Raw genomic sequence first — 14,164 nt, forward strand, 5'->3', positions numbered from 1 at the left:
CTTAATCATAGTATTTCTATATATATCTGCCAGGTCCCCAGGCAGCCAATCCTCTGTGAGGACTGAGAAATTCAAATTTTCAAATCAGGGCCTGCACGGCTTCCCAGCCAATCATATATTGTCCTGAGGCATTCAAATTTGCATATTGGGGCCTTCATGGCTTCTAAGCCAGCCAATCATATCTGAGGGCTGAGGAATTCAAATCCACAAATCAGGGCCTGCACAGCTTCCCAGCCAGCCAATCATGTATGTGGGCTCCAGGTATTCAAATTTGCATATTGGGGAATTCGTGGCTTCTAAGTCAACAAGTCATCCATGTCATATATCTCTAAAAATTCATATTTTAATGATAAATTGTCAACACTTGAAGATTCCCCCATCTCTTCTGAACAAAACGGTGTAAGAATGACCGCTCTAGCCCCTATGGTTAGTAAATTATGGTCATTTGTTTGAGGGGAATCCTCACTATGTGAAATAAACTGAAAGAAGCAGGTCTATGTCTCTGTGCTGCGTGTGTAAAAAGATGCACCTGTTTTGGCGGGAAAACGTAAACAGCCTCTCTGATTGGTGGATTCAAATTCAGCAGCTCCCAGGCTGACCTAGAAACTTAGTCCTCTCTCCCTGTGTGTGTGTGTGTGTGTGTGTGTGTGTGTGTGTGTGTGTTTAGTGGGAGAGAGAGGACCCTGCCCTTATTTGACAGCATGTCATTGTAGGATTTAAATTGAACATAGTTAGACTGGTTGACTGGATTAGAGCCTGTGTTTGTGTGTCCCTCTGTGCATTTGTGTTTCAATAAGTTATTACTATTCTGCTAAATCATAGTATTTCTGGTACTTTTCGGTACTTGTGCTAAATATAGTATTTCTGCTAAATTATAGTATTTCTGCTTTTTATAGGATTTGTGCCTAACATAGTATTTCTGCTAAATTATAGTATTTCTGCTTTTTATAGGATTTGTGCTTAACATAGTATTTCTGCTAAATTATAGTATTTCTGCTTTTTATACTATTTGTTCTAAATTATAGTATTTCTGCTTTTTATAGGATTTGTGCTTAATATAGTATTTCTGCTAAATTATAGTTTTTCTTCTTTTTATAATATTTGTGCTAAAACATAGTATTTCTACTAAATGTAGTATTTATGCTTAATAATAGTATTTCTATATATTTCTGCCAGGTCCCCAGGCAGCCAATCCTCTGTGAGGACTGAGACATTCAAATTTTCAAATCAGGGCCTGCACAGTTTCCCAGCCAATCAAATAAGTGTCCTGAGGCATTCAAATTTGCATATTGGGGCCTTCGTGGCTTCTAAGCCAGCCAATCATATCTGAGGGCTGAGGAATTCAAACCCACAAATCAGGGCCTGCACGGCTTCCCAGCCAGCCAATCACATATGTGGTCTCAGGCATTCAAATTTGCATATTGGGGAATTCGTGGCTTCTAAGTCAACAAGTCATCCATGTCATATATCTCTAAAAATTCATATTTTAATATTAAATTGTCAACACTTGAAGATTCCCCCATCTCTTCTGAACAAAACGGTGTAAGAATGACCGTTCTAGCCCCTACGGTTAGGAAATTACGGTCATTTGTTTGAGGGGAGTCGTCACTATGAGAAATAGACTGCAAAAATCCTGTGTCTCTCTGTGCTGCTGCATGTGTAAACAGATGCACCTGTTTTGGTGGGGAAAAGTGCACAGCCTCTCTGATTGGTGGATTCAAATTCAGCAGCTCCCAGGCTGACCTAGAAACTTACTTCTCTCTCCCTGTGTGTGTGTGTGTGTGTGTGTGTGTGTGTGTGTGTGTGTGTGTGTGTGTGTGTGTGTGTGTGTGTGTGACAGAGAGAGAGAGAGAGGGAAAGGCTTTTAATGGGATGATCTCATTCTAAGATTTAAATTCAATATATTTAGACTGGTTGACTGAATTGGATCTTGTGTGTGGGTCTCTCTGTGCATGTGTGTTTCCTCATGTGTACATATTTGTGATTGTGTGGCTGTAATAAATTTTTTTGCAGATTTTTGTCATTTAACAAGTATATTTGAGGGACCCTCAGCATGTTCAGCATATTTTCAGCTGTCCATTTTGCTTTTCCAATTTTTCTGTTTAACTTATTACTATTGTGCTAAATCATACTATTTCTGCTATTTTATAAGATTTGTGCTTAATATACTATTTCTGCTTTTATAGGATTTGTGCTTAATATAGTATTTCTGCTAAATGTAGTATTTATGCTTAATCATACTATTTCTGCTTTTCATAGTATTTGTGCTTAATATAGTATTTCTGCTAAATTTAGTATTTCTGATTAATTATAGTTTTTCTACTAAATCATAGTACAGTATTTCTGCTTTTTATGGGATTTGTGCTAAAACAAAGTATTTCTACTAAATGTAGTATTTGTGCTTAATCATACCATTTCTGCTTTTTATAGGATTTGTGCTTAATATAGTATTTCTGCTAAATTATAGTATTTCTGCCAAATTATAATATTTGTGCTAAAACATAGTCTCAATTTAAAATTACAATATTCATAGTTCATCACAGTGTCTCTGGTAAATCACAATATTTCTGCTCTGTTGTACTATTTTTCTAAATCATAGTGTTTCTGTAATGTTTAAGTATTTTTGGCTAAATATATTCTTTCTGTTATCTTATACTATTTCTCCTAAATTCTTGTATTTTTGAGAAGTTATCATGTTTCTGGTAAGTTACAATATTTCTGCTAAATTCTGCTATGCTATTGTATTTCTGCCAAGTATTATGTTTCCTCTAAGATATTGCAGTTCTGCTAAGTTATTCCATTTTAGCAAACTTCTTTTGCTTCTGCAAAGTTTTTACAATTTCTGCAACTTTTCAGCTTTTTCAGCTACTTTTTGCATACAGCTTCAGCTTTAAGCATCCACACTGCATTTTCGCAGGAAATGCAAATTTTTCTAGTTATTATTATTATTCTTAGGACTTCCGTACACTTTTCGCCGTAGAACTACTTCCACAATTTTCAGCCGATTTTCACCGTTCAAATTTTAAACTATTCAGCTATTTTTGCTCTTTCCGGCTATGACTTTTGCTATTTTTAACTATTATACTTTTTAAAATATTCCACTTTTTTCCTTTAATTTGTCCCATTGAAATGAATGGGAAACTTCAGCAATTCTGCTAAAATTTGCTTGTTTTTGAAACTTAACTACTTCCTCATACTTTCACCTAGAACAACCATTCAAATTTTAAAATGTTCACAAATTATTGGGCTATTCAGGTATGATTCAGCTTTTTCAAATCTTTTACTGTTTTACTTTTATGCCTCTTAAAGTTTTGAGTTGCAAAATTGTGATTTTTCACAAAATACATGTGTTGTTATGGTTGCTATGCTCTTGGCTTCCAGTGTGCCACTGAAGCTTTTGCAGTCTTCTCTTCATGTCCGAACAACTTCCTGCTACTTGCTCAATATTCACTCAACTTCCACAAATTATACATCAAAACGTAGGTATTTTTTCTGGCTTTCAGAAAATGTCACTATCATTGTTGTGGTATTCATAGAACTTTCGCAAATCTCCTCAGACTAACACAAGGTCAGAAAACTCTCCATATAAAGTCAATGGAGAGTTTGTTCAAAATCACCGCTGCATTTCTGTAATGAGAGGCATATTCGAATCGTCATATCTCCTTAACGAAGCAAAGTTAAGACATGAGGCTTGTCCCGGCATATCTTCAGACACTCCTGACGCTCACAATTCAAGAATTTCTTTCTCAACTATTACCGTTCTGAAATGAGTTGGACTTGTTTGAGGGTAGGAAATTCGTCCTTCGCTCAGATTTCTTCAGATTTCAATCTCTGGAAATGAACCACTTTTTTCTCTCGTCATAACTTTTTGTTGGATTTCCACAGAGACCTGAAAATTTCCATGATTGTTCACCAAAGCCTGCTGTCTCTTACGGTGAAAGAATGATATCGATACTCCAAATAGATTTCAAGTTACAAAGCGTTGTTTGAGGGCAAGTCAAGGCAGTTTTTGCTTCGCTCTACTCAGTTATGGTGCATTAGAAGTCAAATATCTTTAATAATTCATATTTTAATGATAAATTGTAAACACTGGAAGATTCCCCCATGTCTTCTGAACAAAACGGTGTAAGAATGACCGTTCTAGCCCCTACGGTTAGGAAATTATGGTCATTTGTTTGAGGGGAGTCGTCACTATGAGAAATAGACTGCAATAATCCTGTGCCTCTCTCTGCTGCGTGTGTAAAAAGATGCACCTTTTTTGGCGGGAAAACGTAAACAGCCACTCTGATTGGTGGATTTAAATTCGGCAGCTCTCTCCCTCTGTGTCTGTCTGTGTGTGTGTGTGTGTGTGTGTGTGTGTGTGTGTGTGTGTGTGTGTGTGTGTGTGTTTAGTGGGAGAGAGAGGACCCTGCCCTTATTTGGCAGCATGTCATTGTAGGATTTAAATTGAATATAGTTAGACTGATTGACTGGATTAGAGCCTGTGTTTGTGTGTCCCTCTCTGCATTTCTGTTTCAATATGCCTCCATATTTGTAATTTTGTAAGTTATTGCTATTCTGCTAAATCATAGTATTTCTGGTACTTTTTGGTACTTGTGCTAAATACAGTATTTCTGCTAAATTATAGTATTTCTGCTTTATTATACTATTTGTGCTAAAACATAGTATTTCTACTAAATGTAGTATTTCTGCTTTTTATACTATTTGTGCTAAATTATAATATTTCTGCTTTTTATACTATTTGTGCTAAATTATAATATTTCTGCTTTTTATACTATTTGTGCTAAATTATAATATTTCTGCTTTTTATACTATTTGTGCTAAAACATAGTATTTCTACTAAATGTAGTATTTCTGCTTTTTATACTATTTGTGCTAAATTATAATATTTCTGCTTTTTATACTATTTGTGCTAAATTATAATATTTCTGCTTTTTATACTATTTGTGCTAAATTATAATATTTCTGCTTTTTATACTATTTGTGCTAAAACAGTATTTCTACTAAATGTAGTATTTCTGCTTTTTATACTATTTGTGCTAAATTATAATATTTCTGCTTTTTATACTATTTGTGCTAAATTATAATATTTCTGCTTTTTATACTATTTGTGCTAAATTATAATATTTCTGCTTTTTATACTATTTGTGCTAAAACATAGTATTTCTACTAAATGTAGTATTTCTGCTTTTTATACTATTTGTGCTAAATTATAATATTTCTGCTTTTTATACTATTTGTGCTAAATTATAATATTTCTGCTTTTTATACTATTTATGCTAAATTATAATATTTCTGCTTTTTATACTATTTGTGGTAAATTATAATATTTCTGCTTTTTATACTATTTGTGCTAAATTATAATATTTCTGCTTTTTATACTATTTGTGCTAAATTATAATATTTCTGCTTTTTATACTATTTGTGCTAAATTATAATATTTCTGCTTTTTATACTATTTGTGCTAAAACATAGTATTTCTACTAAATGTAGTATTTATGCTTAATCATACTATTTCTGCTTTTTATAGGATTTGTGCCTAATATAGTATTTCTGCTTTTTATAGGATTTGTGCTTAATATAGTATTTCTGCTAAATTATAGTATTTCTGCTTTTTATAGTATTTGTGCTAAAACATAGTATTTCTACTAAATGTAGTATTTATGCTTAATCATAGTATTTCTATATATTTCTGCCAGGTCCCCAGGCAGCCAATCCTCTGTGAGGACTTAGACATTCAAATTTTCAAATCAGGGCCTGCACGGTTTCCCAGCCAATCATATATGTGTCCTGAGGCATTCAAATTTGCATATTGGGGCCTTCATGGCTTCTAAGCCAGCCAATCATATCTGAGGGCTGAGGAATTCAAATCCACAAATCAGGGCCTGCACGGCTTCCCAGGCAGCCAATCATATATGTGGCCTCAGGCATTCAAATTTGCATATTGGGGGAATTCGTGGCTTCTAAGTCAACAAGTCATCCATGTCGTATATCTCTAAAAATTCACATTTTAATGATAAATTGTTAACACTGGAAGATTCCCCCATCTCTTCTGAACAAAACGGTGTAAGAATGACCGCTCTAGCCCCTACGGTTTGGAAATTATGGTCATTTGTTTGAGGGGAGTCGTCACTATGAGAAATAGACTGCAAAAATCCTGTGTCTCTCTGTGCTGCTGCGTGTGTAAACAGATGCACCTGTTTTGGTGGGGAAAAGTGCACAGCCTCTCTGATTGGTGGATTCAAATTCACCAGCTCCCAGGCTGACCTAGAAACTTACTTCTCTCTCCCTGTGTGTGTGTGTGTGTGTGTGTGTGTGTGTGTGCGTGTGTGTGTGACAGAGAGAGAGAGAGAGAGAGAGAAAGGCTTTTAATGGGATGATCTCATTCTAAGATTTAAATTCAATATATTTAGACTGGCTGACTGAATTGGATCTTGTGTGTGGGTCTCTCTGTGCATGTGTGTTTCCTCATGTCTACATATTTGTGATTGTGTGGCTGTAATAAATTTTTTTGCAGATTTTTGTCATTTAACAAGTATATTTGAGGGACCCTCAGCATGTTCAGCATTTTTTCAGCTGTCCATTTTGCTTTTCCAATTTTTCTGTTTAACGTATTACTATTGTGCTAAATCATACTATTTCTGCTATTTTATAAGATTTGTGCTTAATATACTATTTCTGCTTTTATAGGATTTGTGCTTAATATAGTATTTCTGCTAAATGTAGTATTTCTGCTTTTTATAAGATTTGTGCTTAATATAGTATTGCTGCTAAATGTAGTATTTATGCTTAATCATACTATTTCTGATTTTCATAGTATTTGTGCTTAATATAGTATTTCTGCTAAATTTAGTATTTCTGATTAATTATAGTTTTTCTACTAAATCATAGTACAGTATTTCTGCTTTTTATGGGATTTGTGCTAAAACAAAGTATTTCTACTAAATGTAGTATTTGTGCTTAATCATACCATTTCTGCTTTTTATAGGATTTGTGCTTAATATAGTATTTCTGCTAAATTATAGTATTTCTGCCAAATTATAATATTTGTGCTAAAACATAGTCTCAATTTAAAATTACAATATTCATAGTTCATCACAGTGTCTCTGGTAAATCACAATATTTCTGCTCTGTTGTACTATTTTTCTAAATCATAGTGTTTCTGTAATGTTTAAGTATTTTTGGCTAAATATATTCTTTCTGTTATCTTATACTATTTCTCCTAAATTCTTGTATTTTTGAGAAGTTATCATGTTTCTGGTAAGTTACAATATTTCTGCTAAATTCTGCTATGCTATTGTATTTCTGCCAAGTATTATGTTTCCTCTAAGATATTGCAGTTCTGCTAAGTTATTCCATTTTAGCAAACTTCTTTTGCTTCTGCAAAGTTTTTACAATTTCTGCAACTTTTCAGCTTTTTCAGCTACTTTTTGCATACAGCTTCAGCTTTAAGCATCCACACTGCATTTTCGCAGGAAATGCAAATTTTTCTAGTTGTGTGGATGCTTTAAGCATCCACACTATTGAGTTCCTGTTTCTCTTTATTAAGTGTGCCTATGCGAAGGCACACTTATTACTATTGCTCGGATTTATTATTATTATTATTATTATTATTATTATTATTCTTTTTCCGCCTGAAATTTTGGACCTTAACTCGCCCCACAGTTTTGAGACAAGGTTCACATATGATATATCATTGTGTGCGGCTGGAGCTGGAATGAGTTGCTATGACTTTTGGTGTTTATTACTTCTATAGTTTTTTAAATATGAATATTTTAATGCAAGTTTTTTCCCATTGAAATGAATGGAGAACAAGAAAACTTCATTTGTGGTGTGCTGGCTCACTCTAGTGGTATGTCGGGAGTAATGCGAGGCGGCCGCTATGACTTTTGGTGTTTATTACTTCTATAGTTTTTTAAATATGAATATTTTAATGCAAGTTTTTTCCCATTGAAATGAATGGAGAACAAGAAAACTTCATTTGTGGTGTGCTGGCTCACTCTAGTGGTATGTCGGGAGTAATGCGAGGCGGCCGCTGTGTCCCTGTGGACGCTTTTATTTTGTATAACTACCGGAAGTAGTTCCTGTGTACTGACGCTAGCTGGGTAGCTAGCGCCGCGTCGCTTAAAAAGCAGCCGGGCTTGTCTTAAACTTAAGAGGCTGACACTCGCTAAACCACCCGATCGCTCGCCAAGCGACTGTTTCACACTGGACTTATTTTTCGTTTATGTGGGCCGATGATGCTGGTCGATGAGGAAAAACTAACTGAGTTGTTTGGTGGTGGCTAACGCGGAGCTAGCTAGCCACCGGTATGTGTCCCTCATATGTGGGGAAAGAAACATGTGAGGCGGCCGCCGATCGACCGGTTTTCAGGTGAGAATGTAGGTGTGTAAACGTCAAATATCTGCTCGTTTTGTCAAAACATCCCATATTAGCAACAGATTTCTCGCGATGTTGCTGCTAGCCGGCTAGCTAGTTTGGCCGGCCGGCTAGCCGGCTAGCTAGCTCGGCTAGCTAGCGCCGCTTCGCTCAAAAGCACCCAGGCTTGGCTTTCAGTGAGGCGTCTCTAACTCCGTTCACCCCCGATCGCTCCGCAAACAGTCTTTGTCTTAGCTGGACTTATTTTTCGTTTATATGGGCCGATGATGCTGGTCGATGTGGAAAAAATAACTGAGTTGTTCATATACCGGTGGCTAGCTAGCTCCGCGTTAGCCACCGGTATATGTCTCTTCCCCTCGTATGCGGGGAAAGAAACACCGATCGACCGGTGGTGGCTAACGCGGAGCTCAATCGTGGATAAGGGAAACCCAATGCAGGAGAAGCAGGCGGCTGGTGAACTGAATTTCAGGTAAGACGTTATTAACTGCACTCTATTTGGGTCAGATATAAACCGAGTTTAGGTGTAGTTTATTTTCGTTGTGCTGACAGTTACAATAACTGTACTACGTGCTAGCTAGCACGACGGAGTTTCTATACAGCTGTGCGCGCTAAGTTACTGATTTTGAACTTTATGACAGCCTCCCCTATTTTCAGGCGAGAATGTAGGGGTGTAAACTTCAAATATCTGCTCGTTTTATCAAGAAGTCCCATATTTTATCAAGAAGTCCCATATCTCTCACGATGGCTGACACCCAGGCTGGGCTGGCTGACACCCAGGCCCGCTCGCGCTGTCGTGTCACCCCTAGTCTTTCGTGATGACTCTTGGTTGGCTGCTGGACTTATTTTTCATTTATATGGGCTGGTGATTCAGTATGAGTGTCCGGTGAACTGAATGTCAGGTAAGACGTTATGTATATGTAAGGTAGTGACTGGAATAAGTCACAAGGTGTCGCTGTTGAGCTGCATATATGTTGTAAATTTTAGCAATTTTGACCATTTGTCCTCTGCAGGACACCGTAGTTCAGATTTCTCGTTCGCGTGGGCGCCATCTTGGTTCAGTGTTTACTGTGATGTGCAAAGGTAAGCACTGTCAGTGGCGAACTGCATTGGTTTTGTTTAAAAATAAGTGTTCCACTGTGTAAAATAGCGGTTTGTCATTTAAGCCGAGCAAATATTTTGTTTGAGAGGTTCATGTATTGTCTGATGAGAGTATGAGACAAAGATATACTTTTCTTTCTTACTCTCATATAAAATATTTAGCTTTTATTAAATAGTTATCTGAATCTTACAACCAAAGTTTGTATAATAATACACAAGATTGGCTGTAGACCATTGTTAATCATTCAGAACACTGTGTAAAAATAACAAAAAACAAAAAGTGAATGAAAAGTGCATAAATATTTATTTTACGTGTTTGATGTGTGTGGCAGGGCGTGGTCTGCAGTGCCGCTGCAGGGGAGGTGGACCCACCTCAGCGGCATCTGCAATCACGCCTCTCAGGTGTAAAGTCTGTGCTCTCTCTGCTTTTTTTTTTTTTTTTTTTTTTTTTTTTTTGGTGTATGTGTCGGGCTATGAGATGAAAAGCTACAGCCGGCTGTGTGGGTACAGCAACTATGTGTGAAAAGTGGTCCATAACGTAATGCTTCAAAGTGTGTTCATGCAAACATTGTCGGGTCTGCTTATGAACCTCTGCGCACAGCGTCTACAAATTGGGGCTGTACGAAGTCACCTCATCTTTACCCAAAACTGTAAGCTGTCATCTGTGAGGCGCGAGCGGTGTTTGGTTTTACCATAGTTCATGGTGGAGAATGGCTGCTCCGGTGAGTTTTGCTCTCTGTAGCCGTTTGAATGGCAAACTATACTGATTAGCGGCGGCATAGGCACACTTAAAATTTCTTCAGAAATTTTCGCTTTCTAGTTCTTTATTATTCTTAGGACTTCCGTACACTTTTCGCCGTGGAACTACTTCCACAATTTTCAGCCGATTTTCACCGTTCAAACTTTAAACTATTCAGCTATTTTTGCTAATGCCGGCTATGACTTTTGCTATTTTTAACTATTATACTTTTTAAAATATTCCACTTTTTTCCTTTAATTTGTCCCATTGAAATGAATGGGAAACTTCTGCAATTCTGCTAAAATTTGCTTGTTTTTGAAACTTAACTACTTCCTCATATTTTCACCTAGAACAACCATTCAAACTTTAAAATGTTCACAAATTATTGGGCTATTCAGGTATGATTCAGCTTTTTCAAATCTTCTACTGTTTTACTTTTATGCCTCTTAAAGTTTTGAGTTGCAAAATTGTGATTTTTCACAAAATACATGTGTTGTTATGGTTGCTATGCTCTTGGCTTCCAGTGTGCCACTGAAGGTTTTGCAATTTTCACTTCATGTCCGAACAACTTCCTGCTACTTGCTCAATTTTCACTCAACTTCCACAAATTATACATCAAAACGTAGGTATTTTTGCTGGCTTTCAGAAAATGTCACCATCATTGTTGTGGGATTTATAGAATTTTTGCAAATCTCCTCAGACTAACACAAGGTCAGAAAACTCTCCATATAAAGTGAATGGAGAGCTTGTTCAAAATCACCGCTGGATTTCTGTAATGAGAGGCATATTCGAATCGTCATATCTCCTTAAGGAAGCAAAGTTAAGACATGAGGCTTGTCCCCGAATATCTTCAGACACCCCTGACGCTCACAATTCAAGAATTTCTTTCTCACCTATTACCGTTCTGAAATGAGTTGGACTTGTTTGAGGGTAGGAAATTCGTCCTTCGCTCAGATTTCTTCAGATTTCAAACTGTGGAAATGAACCACTTTTTTCTCTCGTCATAACTTTTTGTTGGATTTCCACAGAGACCTGAAAATTTCCATGATTGTTCACCAAAGCCTGCTGTCTCTTACGGTGAAAGAATGATATCGATACTCCAAATAGATTTCGAGTTAGAAAGCGTTGTTTGAGGGCAAGTCAAGGCAGTTTTTGCTTCGCTCTACTCAGTTATGGTGCATTACAAGTCAAATATCTTTAATAATTCATATTTTAATGATAAATTGTAAACACTGGAAGATTCCCCCATCTCTTCTGAACAAAACGGTGTAAGAATGACCGCTCTAGCCCCTACGGTTTGGAAATTATGGTCATTTGTTTGAGGGGAGTCCTCACTATGAGAAATAGGCTGCAATAATCCTGTGCCTCTCTGTGCTGCGTGTGTAAAAAGAGGCACATGTTTTGGCGGGAAAAAGTACACAGGCTCTCTGATTGGTGGATTCAAATTCAGCAGCTCCCAGGCTGACCTAGAAACTTACTTCTCTCTCCCTGTGCATTTTTTTGCTGATTTTTTCATTTCACAAGTATATTTGAGGGACCCTCAGCATGTTCAGCATTTTTTCAGCTGTCCATTTTGCTTTTCCAATTTTTCTGTTTAACTTATTACTATTGTGCTAAATAATACTATTTCTGCTATTTTATAAGATTTGTGCCTAATATAGTATTTCTGCTAAATTACAATATTTCTGCTTTTTATACTATTTGTGCTAAAACATAGTATTTCTACTAAATGTAGTATTTATGCTTAATCATACCATTTCTGCTTTTTATGGGATTTGTGCCTAATATAGTATTTCTGCTTTTTATAGGATTTTTGCTCAAACATAGTATTTCTACTAAATGTAGTGTTTATGCTTAATCATCCTATTTCTGCTTTTTATAGGATTTGTGCTTAATATAGTATTTCTGCTAAATTATAGTATTTCTGCTTTTTATAGTATTTGTGCTAAAACATAGTATTTCTACTAAATGTAGTATTTATGCTTAATCATAGTATTTCTATATATTTCTGCCAGGTCCCCAGGCAGCCAATCCTCTGTGAGGACTGAGAAATTCAAATTTTCAAATCAGGGCCTGCACGGCTTCCCAGCCAATCATATATGTGTCCTGAGGCATTCAAATTTGCATATTGGGGCCTTCATGGCTTCTAAGCCAGCCAATCATATCTGAGGGCTGAGGAATTCAAATCCACAAATCAGGGCCTGCATAGCTTCCCAGCCAGCCAATCATGTATGTGGGCTCCAGGTATTCAAATTTGCATATTGGGGAATTCGTGGCTTCTAAGTCAACAAGTCATCCATGTCATATATCTCTAAAAATTCATATTTTAATGATAAATTGTCAACACTTGAAGATTCCCCCATCTCTTCTGAACAAAACGTTGTAAGAATGACCGCTCTAGCCGCTATGGTTAGGAAATTACGGTCATTTGTTTGAGGGGAATCCTCACTATGTGAAATAAACTGAAAGAAGCAGGTCTATGTCTCTGTGCTGCGTGTGTAAAAAGATGCACCTGTTTTGGCGGGAAAACGTAAACAGCCTCTCTGATTGGTGGATTCAAATTCAGCAGCTCCCAGGCTGACCTAGAAACTTAGTCCTCTCTCCCTGTGTGTGTGTGTGTGTGTGTGTGTGTGTGTGTGTGTGTGTGTGTGTGTGTGTGTGTGTGTTTAGTGGGAGAGAGAGGACCCTGCCCTTATTTGACAGCATGTCATTGTAGGATTTAAATTGAACATAGTTAGACTGGTTGACTGGATTAGAGCCTGTGTTTGTGTGTCCCTCTGTGCATTTGTGTTTCAATAAGTTATTACTATTCTGCTAAATCATAGTATTTCTGGTACTTTTCGGTACTTGTGCTAAATACAGTATTTCTGCTAAATCATACTATTTCTGCTTTTCATAGGATTTATGCCTAATATAGTATTTCTGCTAAATTATAGTATTTCTGCTTTTTATAGGATTTGTGCCCAACATAGTATTTCTGCTAAATTATAGTATTTCTGCTTTTTATAGGATTTGTGCCTAACATAGTATTTCTGCTAAATTATAGTATTTCTGCTTTTTATACTATTTGTTCTAAATTATAGTATTTCTGCTTTTTATAGGATTTGTGCTTAATATAGTATTTCTGCTAAATTATAGTTTTTCTTCTTTTTATAATATTTGTGCTAAAACATAGTATTTCTACTAAATGTAGTATTTATGCTTAATCATAGTATTTCTATATATTTCTGCCAGGTCCCCAGGCAGCCAATCCTCTGTGAGGACTGAGACATTCAAATTTTCAAATCAGGGCCTGCACAGTTTCCCAGCCAATCAAATAAGTGTCCTGAGGCATTCAAATTTGCATATTGGGGCCTTCGTGGCTTCTAAGCCAGCCAATCATATCTGAGGGCTGAGGAATTCAAATCCACAAATCAGGGCCTGCACGGCTTCCCAGCCAGCCAATCACATATGTGGTCTCAGGCATTCAAATTTGCATATTGGGGAATTCGTGGCTTCTAAGTCAACAAGTCATCCATGTCATATATCTCTAAAAATTCATATTTTAATATTAAATTGTCAACACTTGAAGATTCCCCCATCTCTTCTGAACAAAACGGTGTAAGAATGACCCTTCTAGCCCCTACGGTTAGGAAATTACGGTCATTTGTTTGAGGGGAGTCGTCACTATGAGAAATAGACTGCAAAAATCCTGTGTCTCTCTGTGCTGCTGCGTGTGTAAACAGATGCACCTGTTTTGGTGGGGAAAAGTGCACAGCCTCTCTGATTGGTGGATTCAAATTCACCAGCTCCCAGGCTGACCTAGAAACTTACTTCTCTCTCCCTGTGTGTGTGTGTGTGTGTGTGTGTGTGTGTGTGTGTGTGTGTGTGTGTGTGTGTGACAGAGAGAGAGAGAGAGAGAAAGGCTTTTAATGGGATGATCTCATTCTAAGATTTAAATTCAATATA

The sequence above is a fragment of the Mchenga conophoros genome, linkage group LG8, assembly GCF_057382185.1.
Source record: "Mchenga conophoros isolate Kocher_MC1m ecotype Shallow Benthic linkage group LG8, M_conophoros_male_GT1.1, whole genome shotgun sequence".
NCBI lineage: Eukaryota > Metazoa > Chordata > Actinopteri > Cichliformes > Cichlidae > Mchenga > Mchenga conophoros.